The sequence below is a fragment of the Anser anser genome (genome assembly GCF_964211835.1).
Source record: "Anser anser genome assembly, chromosome: 1".
Taxonomy (NCBI): domain Eukaryota; kingdom Metazoa; phylum Chordata; class Aves; order Anseriformes; family Anatidae; genus Anser; species Anser anser.
This window is the reverse complement of record NC_139720.1, coordinates 91337628-91357842: the sequence shown is the minus strand read 5'-3', so window position 1 is coordinate 91357842 and position 20215 is coordinate 91337628. Positions and strand designations below refer to the sequence as shown.

General features: G+C 39.8%; 1 long non-coding RNA gene across 1 annotated transcript; it reads left to right on the top strand.

The window, feature by feature from the left end:
- Nucleotides 1-3692: 3692 nt before the first annotated feature.
- LOC310890151 lies at nucleotides 3693-18660 on the top strand. The gene is made up of 3 exons (XR_014577069.1): nucleotides 3693-5258; nucleotides 17276-17395; nucleotides 18483-18660. It is a non-coding gene; the product is annotated as an uncharacterized lncRNA (long non-coding RNA).
- Nucleotides 18661-20215: the final 1555 nt, after the last annotated feature.

Genomic DNA, 20215 nt, shown 5'->3' with positions numbered 1-20215 from the left:
TCCTTCTTCAGCAGAGCTAAAGCTCAGTTTTTGCACCTGAATGAATGTCAAGTCCTGGCATTTTAACATAATCATTTCTATCCAGTGGTGATTCTAGCAAGCCTGGTAAATGTATGCATATTTTACACATAAGCAATGAAACACTAGCAGAAGTTTATGAACACAGTGATGAATTTATAATCTAAATCCAAGCTACGGTGTATTAGTGTAACAAGAGTTCATAATTCTTTCTGCAGGCTAAGGAATGTCAATAGGCTGCTTCATAAAATAATGAATGTTTGTAGTCATAATTTCATGGGTTGACTGCAATTTAATGGCCTTTATTTCCAATATAAGTTCATGAAGGATATCAGTAGTAAAGAGGTTCGTATGAAATATGGTCTGTCAAAATTACTATTGAGCTGTAGTTGGTGTGTTTGTTGCAGTTTTTTCCATACTATTACTGTTTATGTGATGATCCAGTTTCATAAAACTTTATGTGCCAATTAAAAGTCAGACATTTGCAATGGTTTTACTACATATTCTTATCAATCAATTAGAAGGTGGCATGACTCTGGGTTGCGCCAGTTTTATGCCTGTCCGATACAAATTGCTTCTGAGGGGCTTTTGATTTATTCAACGTGAATCTATACACATGCACTTTGTATTCTTTCCCTCCATCTGCCTCTGAGAATTTGTGGTGTTGGAAGGTGTCACATTCACTACCGAAGGGATTAATTTCCTAGTTATTCAGCAGGGACAAAGCGAGCAACAGCATCCTACACAGAGACCTGCTAATGTGCTCAGTCTTGACCCGCCTCCAGGGCAGAGCGGATAATGCATTCCCTGTGCTGCTGCCTCCTTAGTAAGTGCACAGAGGAGAGTGAAAATCAGTGCTATTAGCACTCTTCCACTAAGAAACGGACCTCAGATCTTGTGATTTGAACCGGTGACCTAAAGATAAAGACTTTGTATGCTTTTATCAAACCTTTGAGATAGCCAGATTCAGCATTTAAAATGTATGCTTGTTTTATGTTCACTAAGTCTAGGACACACCAAATTCGCTGATATATTCATGGATTTCTTTTTCAGCAACAAAGCTGGCCAGGGCAGTTCTTGTTGCCCACTGCTACACCCTCTCTCCATCCCACTCCCTCCATTGTGTGTCAACAACTGTGCAGTGAACCAGATTAAAAAATAGAGTGCCATGAAAGAATTAAAGGACGGAAGAAAAGTGAGAGTTACGTATACCAGTGCTGATGTTGAAAGAAAAATATGTGTAACCATGTTCTTGGTTCATCATGTGCCAGTTCTGATGAAGCTGGTCCTAAGTATTTATATATCAAATACATCGGATAGTACAGAAATTATTTTTACATTCTGAAGCTTGCAGGATAAATCCATACAATGAAATAACAATTTATTCTGAAACTGCTCTAAACTTATCCTCTATATGAAAACAATGAAAATGAACAATAAACTATTAAAGTGGTAGCGAGGAGGATAAAGCAACGTACAAGAAGGAGAGCAGGAGACTGACCTGAGTTCTGACTCAACTCTTTGTGCAAATCAATAACAAGTGCTTCAGTTTTTCCTTTAAAATATAAGTAAAGAAAAAAGTAATAATAACCTTTCATTGTTAAGAAGCTCTGAGCCTTGGAGGAGATGAAAAGTTACATAAGTGCAAATTACTGTGCTTACTCATTTATATTAAGAAAACGTCAGTTTTTCATTAAATAGTTTGCTTTGTTCAGAAGAATGAGATCCATATCTTCATGTAACAGAACTTTTTCAGCCCGCTCAGATGACCAAAGTGTGTGATTCATTTGCTGTGTGCAGCAGCATTAAGCTTTGCCATAGTTTTGTCTGTGCCTCGTGGTGAGATGGGCTATGATCTCAAAGACTGGCAGCCTAGGGCAGGATTCAAGCTTGGATGGGAGATCTATATGAATGCATGTTATAGAGTCTTTTTGCTTCAGCAGGTGTCACATTTCCCTGAGTCAGTATTGAACTGAGACCTTAATTTGGCAGTAGAAAGCAGTGTGCTTTTGGAGGTGTCCTTTACCCAATAATAAAGTAATACCAGGAACCCAGCCGCACAGGCATACTTCGTTTTCGGTGGTGGTGTTTTATCAGAGATACCTGTAGGGTTCATAACCCTTATTAGCTGCAAAGCAACATCTCATGGGTGTTTTCTTTCAGGAAAACTTCAAATATTACGAGGTCTTATCTTAACTATGTTATTTTACCTTAATCCCCTTGGAAAAATATACAGTTTCTACACATCCTGGCTGTAACACTGGCATGCCTGCTAATTCTTGCACAATGTGCCTGGCCAGCTTGTTGCTCAGTGTTTCAGAGCTTTGCATCCATTTTCTCTTGGTCTATTCCATCTTTATTGCTGTTGCTCAACTCCATTCCTAGCAGCAAACCTTAGATTTTCTCCTCTTTAATCCACTTTGATGTAGCAGCACCCACTAACTGACTAAGCGTTCAGCAACAACTATCAGATAAGGTCCTGCTTTCAGGGCAGCAGTTGCCAGCTGACGGAAGTAGAATTATCTGTCGGGCCAGTCCAGAAGCATGTATGGACTGTCCATTTCAGGCAGTCATGCATTGTTTATATATACATATTTTAGTTTACTATTCAGCATCCTCTAACATGATGAATAATAACAGAGCCAACAGTAAAAATGAGCTGTACTTATTATTTTGGGGACAAGAGGTAGGCAAATTGAGCAGATAACTCCTCCATACCAGTTACAAAGTACTGAAGATAGAATAACAGGAAGGGGAAAATGGTTTGAACCTACCAACTTTTTGACCTGCCCCATCCAGAAACTGGTCGGTCAAGACCAGTGCATTGGAATGGTCCCTGACCTGCGGATATCAGCCCTTCACAGCTGAAAGGAGTGCATCTAGCCTTGCTGGTGACATCCCATTCAGAAGTGCCCAAAAATCTGGTGACAGAAAAACAGTCTTGCAAAAGGGTGGTAGCTCTGGGCCACCTGGAAATCCAGCAGTGGACGGAGATGCTCTGAGTGGTTAAACAGGACATACAGGAGTCATGAGCAGAGGGTTGTAAAGCAGCGTATGTTTGACCTATAAATCTCTAATGCAATGTGTGTTCAGGGAAAAAAAAATGTTATGTAAATGTAATGGATTATCAGGTTCCATCTAGTGTTACTTAATTTCTCATTTTTCTGTTGTTTGTGTTGTAAAAGGTATTAGATGTGCTCAGTATGCTAACAAGAGTAATTAATGCCGACTTGTCATTTCCAGTGACTTGCTTTTGGCATCCAAATGCACATCCCGTTCCATGAGCTCTAGTAAGTGTATATGTTACTATTTCCTTATATAAAGCTTGTTTATCAGAGGAAATAATGCTTAGCTATTTAACACTTGCTGTGCCTGTTGTTCATTTTGCTAGTTTTTTCATAGCAAGCCCAAAAGAGATCTAAAATCCAGCTTAGCAAAGGCTAAACAGCCACAAAATGTTTAGTTTCTATTAAACCAGTGGTACTGACAAAGTCTGTTTTGGTTGTGAGGCCGGTGAGGCTTTTGCAGAGACATCTGAAAAACAGCACTCCTCACTTTTCCTTCCATAAGCTCGGGAAGTATTTATATGCTTATAAATACAGACACTGACCAGGAGCCAAGGTTCTTGCTGGCTTCATTGAGATGCTTAGATGAATATTAACAAAACCAGCCATTACAGGGTTTTCTAAATTTTGTGAGACTTTACCTCTCACTTCTGAAGTTGGAGAGGGGATTTATACTTGAGCTTTGAACCCAGGGAAATTCCTTTTGGCTGTGTCAATAGCACAGCGGATTTTGAACACAAATTACATCAGTGGGGAATGTAAACAAACCTTTCAAAAGAATAAATGAATATAAATACATACAAAGGGATATTACTGGGCACCTTAGTTTCATGGAGAGCCAAAGTTCTCTATCATTTGCCATCCGAAGTGGATTCTGAACTGAATCCAAATCTGAGAGGTTTCATCTTGTCCTTCCCCACATCTGCTTTCCCATCTGAAATTTTGTGAAGTCACTAAGTCTCAGCATCATCGAACCCAAGGCCATGTCCTGAACAGGCTTCAGACTCAGACTCCTTGCCCCAGAACAGCAGAGCTGTAAATGCTGAATCCGAGTGTCAAAATCACCACCAAAGCTGGGAGCAAAGCAGGATTTCTTTTATCAGCTGCAGGGTTCATGTATGGCAGCTTAAGCTGATCACAGAACTATGTGTTTTTTTTCTGAAATTTAGACTTCAGTAGCTTTAAGGTGAAAGAATTATATTTCACAACTCAAGTAAACAGTCTGGTAATGATCCACATAGCTGAGTTTTGGATCAAGATTACGAGTTTTGTTAAGAAATCGAGGTAACAAGTTTCGATTCAGCAAGGAAAAACAGGTATGAGTGAAAACCCCTAAATGAACCCTAGGAACCGGAACTGTAAGTCTTCACAGGCCAAGTGACCCACTGAGCAAGGAGGCCGAGACCCTTCTGTCCATGACTGAAATTGCTGGATACGTTTAGCAATTGTTAAGTGCAGTTGCAAGTTGTGAAGCTATTAAGTTGATCCCTTCTGCCAAAGCTTTTGGACTTGTTTTGGGCTAAAAACATTGCTGTCCTTAGAACAGAAGCCTGAGGCAATCTAACGGGGTTTTAAAAAAATTGTTTGTAAGCACATACACATGCCACTTGGCGGACTTCTCTTTCATTCTTGCTGACAGCAGGAACTTGTCGAATCAATATGATTCCAACATATCAGCCCACAGACTTGTGGGGTTTATATTTTCATTAGAAGTACATATGTGTGCTCCTTTGTCCTCTCCTCAGCCCATTTTTTTTTTCACAGTAGGAATTCTCTCCGCATATTTGGCGTGGAGGCGCATCAGCACTGTACCACCTCTGGCGAGCATCGAGAGGCTTTCCAACATAAAGCTGATGAATCTGCATGACTCGGAAAAATAACTGTGAGAGGGGAAGCGTGGTTCTGTTTCATTGTGTGGCTCGCTTTGGAGACCATTTCCCAGGCAGCTGTTTCCAAGAGGAAAGATCTTGCCCCATCTCTCCCGCTGCTGGAGGGCCTGTGCCAGGCTGCAGCCTCCTGTGGGGGCCTCCCCCACCAGGGCAAAGGGGTGGAAAGGGGTAATTACTCATTAGCACTTAGGGAAATGATGGAGGAATGCTTTGTAGCAGTTCTTTGCCTGGGGGATGTCCTGTAGCAGTCCCTGCGCTGGACACCTAATTTATTGCTGCCCTCAGGGTAAGTATTTCTGCCACCAGAAAGATATTTGCTCCCTGCAGCTCTCAGGAGAAAATGGAGAAGACAGGCACCAGCTTGGTCTTTAGCCAGTTTCTTCATGTGTCACCGTACTCAATGTGTGTTTCTCTGCTGAAACAATCCTTGGGTACTTCTGAGAGTTTCACTCAGTCATTTCCCCATGCTTTGCTGGGTTTTTTTGTTTGCTCTGGTGTTGCTGCTTCATTCCTTGTATTGTTTTCTGTGGGGAGTGGAAAAGGCATGTTGTCTTGCAAGCTAAAGGTGGCACAGGCTGTTTTCATCATCACATTAATGTAAACACAGACAGATAGAGGTTTTGTTATTCTGTTTCGAGCTGCAGGGAACTTTCCTAGTTTTGCTGCTGCCACGAAGCGTGCAGCCCTCTGAAATGGCTGTCTGCCTGTTCCAAGCTTGCTTTCAGAAGGAAACTGGCATTTAGCATTCATGACAGGATGAGACTTTAAAGGAAAAGGTGCTTTTTATTCTCATTTTCACACACAGCTTTCTGTTTGTCTTCCCTACCTAAAGCAAATGTTAAAATCAGGCACCTGCAAGGCAAACATACCACTTCAACTGCATGAATGTTGCAATATGATTCCAACACTTAATACAGACATTTTTCTGTTGACCACTTCACATGATGACTTAATAGAAAATAAATGATGGTCTTATTTGATTGAAATTTTCTCTCTCTCTCTGTCTCTCTGTCTCTCTGTTTCTTTTTCTTTTTCTTTTTCTTTTTCTTTTTCTCTTTTTTTTTCTTGCTTTTTTCTCTTAATGGGGAAAGAAGGATAAAAAAAGGGAAATAAAAATGGGTCAGAAAGTGATGAATGACATCTAATGAGTTGCATGGGAAAGTCAGGAAGTTCCAAAAATAAGAGTACTGAATTAGGATCACATGTGTTAAGAAGTAAGTGTAATAGAATTAAAGCAAGATGTAGTTTAGAGGTTCATGTTCCTGGGATATAACAAAAAGGAAATGCTAAGTGAAGCAAAAAATTGAGGAAGTATCATCATAAGTTAATAGTGGTTAAAGAGAGAGAAAAGGAAAAGCTAGGGTGAGTTTTTCTGGACTGAGGTAAAGAAGGAAGGAAAGTGGTTTCTGATTGTAGTATGCTGTCCACAGGAATGCAGGCAAATGGGGGTATGAAAAAGCTGCTACACTGATGCCAAGGCAGGAGGATTGAAAAAATAAAATATAAAAATAAAAAAATGCAGTATTCTACTTGCCTGTCTTTGCCACTGAGTGCATAAGCCCTCACTCATCTCTTGACGGCACAGCTTCACCACCACTGTGAAAAGTGAAGGAGGAAAACAAGCCCAGGCTCTGAAAACACATGAACTGCTTAGGGGGCACATTCAAAACAAGGAATCGGATCTTTTGTAAGTGAGAAAAAGCCACATTAGTCAGGGAAGGGGATGACTTTGGTTTATTTTGTTGCTAGCTGATAGTTCTGTTTAATCTATGGTTAATGTAAAACCTTTAGACAATGTTTTCAATCCTAGGTGCTTAAACAAAGGCTCTTAAATCAATTTTCAGCACAGAAATAAAGGAGGACTGGTTTTCAAAGGCAATGGCTTCAGTGAGGTTTATTGGTGCTGTGTCAGCTCCCAGTCAGCTGCCAAAATATGGATTTGGGAGCCCAGATGCCAAGTCGTCAGCCAAGTATGAAAAGTTTGGCCACAAAATCTGCTGTTGTAGCCTTGGTGCCTGAAGAGTTTAGAAAAAATGTTCTGGAGAAAAACACAGTCCAACAACATTTCATTCGTTGTTTTCACCTGTTCAGAGTTTGTGGTGTTTGTGACCCTGGGAGGAAAATCCATGACAATTCCTAGGACTGCCCACTTTGCTTCTCTTCTGTATATTCCTTTAAATACTCTTTTGTTTGTCTATCTACAAGCAAGGTACAAACAGCTCAGAGAGTAAATGAAATGGTTATTTTGTTTCCTGAACTTCATTTTATTTTTGCTACTCTGGAAAACTAACAGTCTTGTAGGTTTCCCTTCGAATCAGAAGGCAAATTCTTTTATAATATTGAATCATTTACAAATTTAGTGAAAAGATTAAAAACACACCAAGCAGAGGATATATAATTTAATTCGCCTGAGACAACTGCTATTAATTTATTCTATCCATTAAACTTTCACTTGTTAAAAACCTAGGATGCATCTATTTGTGAGAAAAATTAGATTATAACTCCTTCTTGACTCATGCAATTTTTCACATCAATGGCAAAACCCCAAGTTGCAGAAGTTTATGAAGCTCTTTTTATAGGTGCTTCTAAGTTTCATCTGAGAGCAGTGTCCACTTCAACACATTTTAATAGTGACCAAACAGCCTGAAAGTCACCCAGGAGTATTCAACCAGTTGAAGTCAACAGCAGGCATGCTGGGGACGTAAGCAACCTTACTTACAGGTTCCTAGAAACACCATAAAGGACCTCACGGGAGTTATGAAGCCAGCTGCAGAGCTGCCTTATTGCTCTTGATGGATTTAATCATTGCAAAGCTGGCAGCCTTCGGCTCACACTGGAGTCGCTGCATCTAGGCACATCTTCTGTGAGCCCTTAAAGGTCCAGATTAACATATTGCTTTTGCGCATCAGCATTTGAACATCTCTTGGAGAAAGGGCCTGACAAAAGTGCCGAGCACTCGGAGAACAAAGAGGTCTGGAGAGCAGAGAGGACTGTCATGTAAATAGCTGATAGAGGCTTTTGATAGAGACATTGTCCACACTAGTGCATCCGCAGCCAAGCTGAGCATCCTTCAGCTTTAGGAGCTGCAGGAAGAGTTTAAGTAGCAGCTGAAGAGGCCGTGAGCCAGGACATGATACCCACGGACCAGCCCCTGGGTTAGTCCTACGATTTACACAAGGCAATCCCTGAGGTCCGCTCTGAAAGCGTTTCTCATCATCCAAGGATTTCCGTTGGATTAATTAAAACATTAGTGCCTGGAAAACCTTTGAATTTCCTTTCAGCAGCGTAAGGCAGCACTGAAGTTCTTTGTCCAATTAAAAATCTCCATTTGACCTTCCACCCTTATTTTAAAAGTGGTGATTTGGCAAAACAAACGCATGAATACTAATGACAATTGTCATCCCTTCCCTGGTTTATCTGCGCTGCATCCTCAGTTGCTGCTGTTATGATGATTTGGGATTTTATTTGTATTTAAGCTCAAGTAAATGCAGGTGCAAATTGGACACAGAGTTGCAGTTCCTGTCATGAAGCCTAAAAACCCCTCATTCCAGAGATGATTCTTGTTAAATACACAAATGGGAACAACTTGCCTTTCACTAAGTCCTCCCTAGACAGTGAACTACTGCTCTCCTTCACAGATTTCTATCAGAGGATCTTTCAGACTGCTGACCGCTATAAAATCCTGCTATTGTCCCTACCTGCTACAAATAGCTTAGCCAACTCTGAACTAAAACCGGAGTCTTTTCACTGGATTATGCATTGCAAAAGGCTTTGGATTATTTTGTATGACTAGACCCCTTATATATAACAAAGAAGATTATGGTATTAAACAATAAAGAATTTTTGGACTCGTGGGGGTTCAAATCTTTAATTATTTTGCTAAAAACTTCAGGATAGAAGGCTCTTGATAATCTTCTAGTGCAATTGATACCATAGCAATTGGTACATTTCTGAACACTTTAAAAAAATATATTATGCACAGCCCCTCTGATACTCTAGGTGGCAAAACAAGTCCCACTCACTCACACCACATCAGTACTGACTGCAGCACTGAGCCATATTAACAGGAGTCTGCCCAGGCCTTGGCAACTGGTTTACTAAAACACTTGAGAACTGATACATTTCAGCAGTAGTTATTGTTCTGTTGTTATCAGCATTTACATAGGGCTGGCTGTCTCGCAGCCTTTACGTTTATTCACTGTTATTTACATCAGATGCAACTCACAGAGGTAGAAGAGAGCCCCCAGTGAGCAATTCCTCACATGGGATATCCCACAAGCACCAGCCTCATGAACCTTCGTTCTCTGTGAAGAGTTTACTTGTGATTGATTGTCTCTGGCTTTTTCATTCTGAGCTCAAGGTGAAATTTCTGCCATGGGCATGCATTTATCACACTCTCTGATGTGTGCATTCTCAGGTACATAAAAAGATGGGAGCTTTAATGGTAACATTTACCATAAAAAGACACAAAAAGGCTCTTGTTCACCTCTCTGACCACTTATTTTCTTTAAATTTGTAGGAACTGAACTATCTTTTAAACCTGTATCTCTCTATCAAAGGTTATTGAAATTGGCTGGCTAGTTCAAATCTACTCAATGGAGGGAAAAATGTGGTGAAATTACATTATCTGGTTTCCATAGGAAACAGAGCTAAAAATTAAGTGGCCTACTTTACACCACTGGCACAGATGAAGTATGTTCCAGGAACATGACCCTGATGAGGTGAGAAACAGAAAGTGCTGGAGTCGGACCCGATGTGAACAGGGGGAGAGGAAATCTGCAGGCACTGATGGTGGCCTGTACAGACAGGCTGGTGTCCATCCACGTGGCTGGGAGGAAGCATACAGATCCCTGAGGCTCAGGAGATCTTTGCGAGCCAAAATTTCTCTCTGACTTTTGTGCAGCACAGATTGTCAGGAGAGATGTTAGAGGAAGAATTGACGGTGATCAGACAAATGAGGAGATGTTTGGGAGTCAATGCACTCAAGGACTTCTTTTACAAAATATGATTACATCGGTACCCAAGAATAGATAAGTACTTGAGTAGTGGTAGGAAAGGATTTTTTCAACAGGGCTGAGATGGAATAAATGCAGATGTCCTCCAAGAAAACATGCTACTTTATTTATACCGCTACTGAATTCAGCTCATGACCCCTTGCCCATAGGAATTTTGGTCCAGCATTCGCTTTAATGAGTCTGTCCCACACAGGACAGCAACGTGGAGAAATTTCTATTTACTTGTAAAAACGTGCAGCCAAGCCATGTAATCTGCATTGCCTGACAATGTGTTCTCCTACTGTAATAACCAGCGACCTTGGAATGATTTAAACTGTAAATAACTTCTGGGGCTTATCAGAAGAGGAACAGTGAAGAGAATAATAAAACAGTTAACTGTACTTGATACTCTGAGAACTCACCATTATTCTCACCTATGGTGAGGCAACTACCTTCCCATGAAAAACAACAGCAGCTCCCTTCTCTGCGACAAGGATCCATGCTTTGAGAACAGATGGTGTTACTTTGCATGCCAAGAATTCTGTAGTTCACTATTTATTAAATTGGCCAGAGAAGACCATATGACCAACTCTCAGATATTTCACATGAGCTGTGATGCATGCATTGTTCACTCTGAACTCTTGTTTGCTCTGAGGACCTTTTACACTGTAAAGGAATGGAGTTTGCACGTGACTGGAAATCAGGTCCACAGGTCCTCTGATTTTTCCTCCAGCTTTTTTTTTTTTTTTTTAACTCTGTTTCTATTTTATTCCTCAGTTCCTTTTTATTTAAATCACTGTTGGAAGATGATGTCAATTACTTTACTATGTCCCCCGTACAGATGGTGTCGGTGTCTAAAGCTGGTCAAGAGGAAGCACTACTGCTTTCATTTCATGTCTGTCTGGCGTCTCCTTTGAGTTCCTCCTGTGACCTAGGTCCACAGTTCATGATTGCTCTACTTCCTCTTACAATAAGTGCCAGAACTCCTATGTCTTCAAAAGCAGCATGCCCACAGATTCCAGCAGACCAAAGAGCAAGCCTTCTAGCTTTCTGTTGACTCCTCTCCCCATAGCGACACAATGCACTGAAGTCCAGGACAAACCACAGGGGCTACAGATATTTCTAGAGGGAGTAACTGAGATGTTTAGATGCATGGTATTTCTCAGGATTCAGCCTGGATGCTGACGTTTTAATCTTCTCAGTTTCAGTCACCTTTTCAGCACTGTAATATACTGCAGTATTACGATACCCAGAGGAAAAAAAAAAAAAAAAGAAGAAGAAAAAAAAGAGGCCAAACTGAGCTAATCTCTGCGAAGCTGCAGTTTCTGTAAAGAACAATTCCTGTTATTGATTTTGGCTATTTGATATTTCTGTGTTTTGGAGATTGCTCTGAAAGGAAAGTATGGCCCTCAAGTAGACGTTTACAGCACTTCATAAGGTCCCAAATTACTTGACAAATACAGCTTTGCATAACCTGTAATCACCATCTACAAGGGGGGCCTACTCTGCCCCTGGTTGTGAAAAAGCACACACAGTGCTTCTTTACAAATGCCTGCAATTGCAGTAGCAAGGCTCCTGAGAGAGGCAGCACGTGCCACAGGCATTACAACTCGGACTTGCGTGTGCTCAGCGCCAAAAGATCAGGCTTGTTTGAGAGCAGCTATGCCCTAGGATCTCTTTTCTGTGTTCACTGCCTAAGCTTCTCAACTTTTTACTTTTTTTTTTCCTTTAATGAAAAAACTCTGCTTTGTGTTGCATTAAACAGCACATTTGTGTCTTCATTCTGAAGACTGAGAACGGATTTCGTTACAGATATACATCTCTAGACAACTTAGCTCCTTAAGTAAAAGGATCCCAAGCCTTCAGAGATCAGAGTAGCTAAGGAAATGTTAAGATGGGGAAGTTGTTCAGTGACCAAAGTCTGAGATTTACAAGCCAGTGGATCCTGTGTAATCAAATCACGTTTTTTTATGGTTGGTTCCAAAGTCACCTCAGCAGGCAGGGCTGAGGGCCCACAGGATGGGTTTGTTGGAATTGCACTCTGGAAATGGGACATGGTGGTGGGAGGGGAGGGAGAAGGGAAGCAGCCAAGCAGGCAGAGAAGCAACAAAGAAGCTCTGATTTAAGATCGCTCATGCTGCTTTCTGTGCTGCTGCAAGCCATGCTTGTTTCAGATTTCTTAGCCTTCCCTGGCTAGAAGACTTCAGAAAATCATCTCTTTTCTTCTTTATTCAGACCTGGACTAATGTATAGACAGAGCATAAGACAGAGCATTGGATAAAGTGTTTAGTAAGAGGAAAAAAAGAAAAAAAAGTACTGGAATCTCGGCAGGGCCAGGCTTGCAGGAAGAACCAAATCTTCCAAGCAGGGCACTCAGTCACTGTCTAGTGGTAATGGAGGTGTCTGTTGCAAGAGTCTTTGGAACTGCATCTGCAACAGGATAAGGGGAGACCCCTCAAACCACTGTTTTGCTCAGGTCTTGCAATCCAGCAGGCCATAGTCCTATTTGACCAGCCCAGTAGTGATGAATAATTCACCCCTACTCATACACCTTAAGTACATTAAAAAAAAATCTCTTAAATATCCTAGCCACAGACTTCAGGCTGTCCTACATGGCCATTTCTGGAGAAATGATTTCTATTGACTATTTACAAATGCCTTATCTATGTACAATCTGATTACTTCTCTAGCAGGGATGCTTTGGGACACTCCATCCAAAATGTTAATAAACACAATTGGGCATATAAATTAGACTAGACACAGCAGGATTTGCTCTGGGGGCAATTTCTAGAAGAAATATTCCCATCCAATGGGCTCTTGTAACAATTAATCTGCCAGTCGATCACCTTGTTTCAAGTTGCTTCATTGTCTCGAGCCAATCCGTTATCTCACCTACAATGAGATGGTTGGGATACTCCTTAACACCCAAGGAATTCATGATGTGAGAGCACTCAGTGTACATACAGGCACAGCCCTGCAACCCAACTATGCCGCAATTATAACTAAAGAACAAACTTGATTTACCTATTTATAACTCACAACTTCAGTCTTATAGTTGCTACACCTAGCTGTCTCGGATGTGGGATGATGAAGACATGAAGAAGTTTTTCTGCTTCTGATGATAAATCATTTTCTGAATTAGAATATCTTTTTTTGCAAATAATTTTTTCAGCAATAGCTGAGAGGGATCACTCAGATAGGTCTGCCTTCCTTCTAGATACAGGTGGGGACTGAGCTCTGAGCTGCAAGCTGGAATTTAATTTCTGACTTCTGCTGTACTTTAAAGGTAAAAATCCCGTTCTAGCATACCTGTTATCACAGTTCTATCATACCTGTTATCTCCTCCAATTTGAGGCAAGAGAGAATTGCAAGCATGATCTGGACTTCCATTTGTCTGCTTTTAATTGAAAATATATTGAATCTTTCGATTCTCAGCAAGATTGGAAGAAAAATCCAGTCTGATCATTATTCTGCTAGATATATGATTTATTAGGATGAAGTTAGCCTCTTCATATTTGAGAGTTACAGTATCCTATAAAGTCTGTTACTTTTGATGCTCGTTTTTCTTAATGAGTGCATTTCTAAAAAGAGCCACCCAGAAAATGGTCTGAACAGAGGAGAGTGGGGATTGAAGCAGAGGAAGAGGGAGAGAAGAAGGCATTTGCTGTATATTTCAATGTAGTATCACTTATTCCAGAAAAACTACACTGTTTCACACTGAAGAGGGATCTAAGTTGAAGTGACTATAACTGGGAATCTAAGCCTGTATCTACCACCTGAATCAATATGTAAAAGCTCAGATAGCTGAGCACCCGCTGATCCTGGCACTTTCTCTTTTTATATGCACATAAAACAATCTTTAAAGGTTTTCTTGGTAGTACATTTAATTCTTCCTCTTCAAATAATGACATTTACATGGTAATCTTTCTTATCTTCAAAGCTTTTATCCTAGCTTTACAGGATTTCTACTGTACAACAGCAGTGTTTACTGAAAGCGATCAGCAATCATATAACTCTTCTGTAGATATTCCAGTGAATGTTGTTTGGGACAGTTCCTGCTAACATAGCAGGAAACATGCAGCGAATGGGAAATGACATGAATATCTTAATTTGGATCCGGATTCTGTCAGTTCCCTGGTGGAAAGGGCGTGCAATTCACAGAATCAGGTCCCTTGTTTTAATGTTGAAGTATTTTAATGATCTACTTTAATAATGCAGGTAAAGACAAGGAGCATTGCCTGTTTTCAAATTATATAATAGTTTTGCATCAAAGCAAAATGAAATGTTTGCTTACAAATTCTTAACCATAGGTATTCAGACAGCTTTGTCTTTTTACATGAAGATTCAAAATATGACAGAATGTCCTGTAGCTTTCCTGGAAGATCGGTGATATTTTCCTCTATGCATAGCTAATAAAGTATTAAATTGCTGGACTCAAAATAAAAGCAATAAGAATTATCTAGGGGAGGAGCATGTCTTTTGAAGGGGTGAAAAAATTTCTGAAACTGTTCTTAGGGAATAAGCCCGCTCTATTCCTTCTTCCTGCAGCAATCTGTACAGTACAACAGTCTGGGTATGCTATTCTGTGCAATTTCACAGATCATCGCATCAGCTTCTTGTTTCAACTTATTGCCAGCACCATATGATAAAATCCAAGAAATCACTGAAAATGCAAATCATATTAATCACTGGCAACATAGTGATTTATGGAGAAATCAGTTAGAGCTATACACCTCGTGTTCTAATCACATCTAGGTTTGTCCTGCTATGAAGAAAGTATATTCACTGATTTATTAAATCACTTCAGACACAATGAAGTTTACTGGAATGAAAAACTATGGTGTCAGTAAAACAGAGCAGACTGTGTATCTGAAAAAACTTTTTTTATTACTATTATTACTGTAATTTTTGTGTTCTATCTTTATTATTCTATGATTTACACTGAAGACTGGTAAACGTGAAGGAGATCTGTCTCCTAACTAGCTAGTTGTCTTAACTAACATTCCTTTACTAAGTTTTTAGCTTGTGCTTTTCTGTCCTTGTTATAACAAACATCTTCCCATTTGAAGTAAAAAAATGCCATGCATTCCCATGGACAAAACCAGAGCTTAAAAAAAAAGCTCAGAAAAGATTTTGCACAGTTCACATGTCAGACAAACTTGTACAGGCTCAAACTGCAACAGAACACAAAGATCAGAAATTCCTAGAGGTCTGTACATATGCATCCACAAAAGATGTCTGTAATACTTGAGTAATATTGGTACAATGTTGTGTGGGCACAGAGGATACAATGGGCATTTTATAGAAATCTACTTTACTAGGAGTTTGAGGACACAAAAGCAAGCAGAGAATGAGAAGTCTGCGTGCAGATTTCAAAGCAATTTCAGTCATGGGAATGAAAACATGGGTCAGTCTTGTTTTTCAGTAGGACATAATGAAGTGACTCATAATACAGAGACCAAGTATGAATTAGCATGGTATTACAATGACATGGATACTAAAAAATGGGAGAATTATATACAAATGTTGCTAGATGAAAGAGAAATCTCGAATTAAATCAACATTTTCTGTGTAAATAAATGTGCATATGGGTATACATGCATCAAGTGTAGCACCCTTCCCCTCAACCTCTAGGAGACAAAAATTTACACATTATTTTTTTCTTATACCGTTTAGTTATATTTTTTCTTATTCTGTGTCACCCTGTGCCCCACCCCATGGGAAGATGGAAAAGAAAGTTTAATCATGAAAACCTTTTCTCACTACACCTAATGGCAAAAACAGAACTGGTTTCCTTCTCTCAAATAATTTGCATAAGAGGTTTGCTTTCGCAGGCACCAGTTCTGCAACATACATCATTGGAATGATAACTGGTGGCATGGGGTGACCCACTGTCTTCTCTGTGCCCATAGCAAGTTGTAGGAGTGCTTCAAATATATGGTCTGTTGTAGGGATGAGGTTCTAGATCTCTCCACTTTGCTTGGTTCCAAAAATTGCAGCTTGTAAGGATTTCAACGCATGGAGTTTTGAGCTTTACCTTTCTTTGGGCCCTTGGGTGTTGGGCATCTGCACCTCCCCACCAGCACCACTGTGATGGGACCTGCCACCAACTCCCATGCTTCCATGTCACAGGAAATATTGCAAATGCAATTGCAGCTGTGCACCGCACACTGTTTTGTACCCCTCCCGGGGCTCAGCGAACGGCAAGATAATAAATTATTTTTCTACAGAGTGCTAGAGTGTGCACTTATATTTCCTGCACTTATACTGAAGTCCTAGACAGAACTATGATATAATTGATGGTGATGGCAATGTAAATTACATTTTGGATATAACTCAAAATATCTGAGATAGCTATTATGCTTATTACTGATGTAGGTTTGAAATTATATCAACGTCATCTCAGAAGTATGATAAATATCTGAGACTCTAATACCTGCAATTTCTTTTTAGGTCTGGCTTTTCAGCACAAGGATTCTGAAGGGAGCAAAAACTGAGTTCTCTCAAACATATGGCCGTTAAGCAGTACTAGACACTGAATTTCATTTTCAAATTCATAATTTTGCAATTTGGCCACATACTACTTCATCATGAGGAACATAAATCAGACTCAGAGTTCATACACAAGTATTCATCTTAGTATTTATGGTTAAATACTTTCTTATTTTTGCTTACCATCTTTGTGTGGAATTTTGTAATTCTATAGGTCAGTACTTTGAACAGTAAGAAATCATTAAAAAATTGTTTTGAAAAATAATGTCCTTAAAATAATAAAGATTTTAGCTGCTATGCATGACATATAATGACCCAAACTGCAATAACAAAAATAAGCATCTTGGGTGGTACATGTAACAGAACGATTTTAACGTACCTCATCAAGATACTGATTTAGCCGAGGTGATTTATTCTGAGGGGAATATGGCATCTATTTAAATATATATATATATATATTTTGGCTAGGTCTACCTGTTAGTCTCATGAGTAAGCAGTGACCAGAATTAGTAATGGGATAAAAGATTTCAGAGCATACTTAAGCAGCTATAAAAGTCCAACCAAGACATTTTCTGAGCCAATATTTAATTAATTATTAATCATGGCAACAGGAGATCTTTTACATTCAAATAGCCACACTTTCCAAAGAAGCTTGCTCAGAGAACTCAAGCCTCTGGTCACCAATGACCACAACAGTACTTAATAAATTAATTGCAAGTATAGATCTCAATATTCAGGTCAAATACTATTTCAGAAATTGAAGTCCTTCCAAATTTTGCCTTTGGGTTTTTACATTTTACTTCCTCTTTTAAAACAGCGCAGCCATGCCACCCCTTCTAAATGCCATGGTTTTAACACTGCAAAGTTGATCTCATCTCAGGAAGACTGATGAGGACTTGAACACCTGTGAAACCTCAACAGGTTTGATTTTAGTTTGGTGAGGCTTTTTATTATTACTGTTTTACTTTCTATTATTTTCTTTGGTAGTCAGCTTTTGTTCAATAGAACATGGTTGCACTCTATCAAAATGTCAAGACATTTCACTGTTCATCTCAACATAAATCTTAATTGTGGTACAATGGGTGAAATGTTCTCTTCTGGCAAATCTAGAAAAGATTTTAAAACAGTCAGTGAAGTCGGTTGATACTGAATCAGTACTGTTTGATATTGATATGAAGTTTTCATGATAACCAGACAAGTGTTACATGGCTCAGGTTCAGGAACTACAACCCAGTGTCATGCCAGCAGTCTTTATGTACAGCACTAAGCTGGAAAATAAATTAGTAGGAGATCAGTAAAAATGACTTTGATTGTATGTCAGTGTGTGTAGGTCTCCAAAATGTTAATCTTTCCTGAGCTTCACACTCCACTGGAACTAAAGGGTTTGTCACATGAATTAAAAATGTAGGGGTATGTTTTGTAAGTTACTTCCCTAGTGGGGTGCCAGAGAACAGGAAAAAAAATTAAAAGGCATGAGATTTCAAATTTGAGATGGATGCCTCAGAAGGGAGAATTATTAGAGTGGAGAATGGGTTTGTAGTGCCATTTTTATAATCAGTTAAGGGCAAATGTCAGGAAGGAGTGATTTCAGACCTTAAGTCACCCATGTGTATGCTTATGTCTTTATAAATGTGGAGAGAATAGAACCAGCAGATAGCATCCCTTACATCAACATCCAAACAAACTCGTGTGTGCTTTAGAGCCCAACCCCCTGAAGGTGTGTCGTTTTAAAAGATGCATATACAAATGCTGCATAGACACAGTTATGTTTGGGATTCATGTCAGAGCATGGAAAGAAGACTGATTGCTATTAGAGCCTCCGAGGTTTCAACATCAGGCTGTTAGTCACTTGTTGTGTAGTCCGTGAAATTGTCGGTCTCAACAGCTTCCCTTGGCACTGATGATATGCTCTCAGGGGACAGAAAAGAAAGAAAAATCTGCCAGGAGTCTAACTGTAGTTAAGTGGAAATAAGTAAGCAAGATCAGAGCTTACAAAAGGTAGACTTACTGCATTTCTTTTACAGCTGAGAAAACAGAAATCGCTTTTGGCAATGTTAGCGGAGTTAGTGCTCCGGTGCGGAGTAGCGCTGGGAACAATACTGAACAAAATCCTGCATTGTTCTTTCCAGAGCAGTCCTGAGCTCAGGTTGGGTAACACGCATGGTACCTGCAACTGGCCTTGTAATGCAGTCAACATCGCAGGTATGTACTAGTGACCAAATAGAGTAGTAACAAAGTTCAGTCAGAGTGTTCAATGCCTCTTCCTTTTGTCTTGTAAGTCATTGTGCCAGCTTTTACTTGAAGTACGCTCACTTTTCACTCTCCTTTTCATACTTGTACAGAAGGCACTTGTCTGCCTCCAGTTACATAATGTCTGCTCAGAGGCATATTTGTTCTTAAAAAAAAGGATACAAACTTCATATGTAAACAACTTGCATAAATTATGATGTCTTAGTCCAAAATATATTCACAAGGGCAAGCCTTCCCTTTCCCTAATTTGTATGCCTATAATGCAAATGCCTACAACTAAGATAGTTAGTTCAGGCTTTCTAATTTTCCAAGTAAGAAGCAGACACTATTAAGGGTGTGTTCATCCACCCTACTTCAGATGTCCACATCATGATGAGATGAACTCCACCACAGAAATGCTTTTTCCTGTCCAGCATCTATGGAGAAAATAGAGGATGGGGAAAATATATTTATTTTTCATTAGATGAATCCCTTTATTATTTTAAAGTCCACGAATACGTCATATATGATACAAGACACTTCCTCTAGGTGTCCATAGTTGTAATACCTTTGGGGTCTTTATGTAGAGTCCATGTGATAATATAGTGGCCTTAGTTTTTTTTGGTTTTGTTTTTGTTGTTTGTTGTTGTTGTTGTTGTTGTTTTTATTTTTTTCCTGGAGAGATAGGGGGGAGGGAGGGGGAATGACACTGCTTTGTTAAATTACTGAATTTTTTTTTAGAAGTTACCACCTGGTACATGACATTGATAAAGCCGTATCCTCCTAAAGAAGGTTATCCATAAACTACGACGGCATTGACAAGCACCTTAGCAAGGCTTCCTAGTGGCAGCTGGATGTGCTGTAGGGAAATAGTCCCATAGGTGGGAGAACACAGTTTCTCTAGCTCAGTGCCCCGCTTCACCCCCAGAGGAAGTAGCTGTCCCAGCTATTCAAAGGCTGAAATGGGATCTGCTGTGTAGCTGGCGTTTGATCCATTAATTACCCCGAGGATTACATCTAAGGCCTGCAGCTGACTTTTGAAATAGTTTGGAGCCAAAGGAAGCAAAGAGGCACGAATCTCTTTTATTTGCAAAAGTCTGACACTGGTCAATGTAAGGTGCTACATTTTACAACACAGGAATTTTATTTGTCATCCTCACGTAAAGGTCCAGATTACAGTAATCCTGCATGGAGGTGAACAATAAAAAATCATTGTTCCCTGTACTTCAATAAGTTTGTGAATTTTGCTCATATGAGATATCAGAAAATTACACATTTATGTAGACTTAGATGTTTTAATACCATTAGGATCTACTCTGAATGGTTCTGGCTATCAGTTGAACCCTCTATGGAGAACACCAAAGTTGTTCTTTTTGCTAGCAGGAGAGCTGGTTTTGAATGTTCATATTCTTGTTTGGAGTGATCTGTGCTTAGTTTGGAGCTCTAGAACTGGAACAGTTTTGCAGAAGATAGCTGGCTGCCTGACACACTCAGAAAGTAGCTGCTGCAGCAATAAACTTCTACTGTA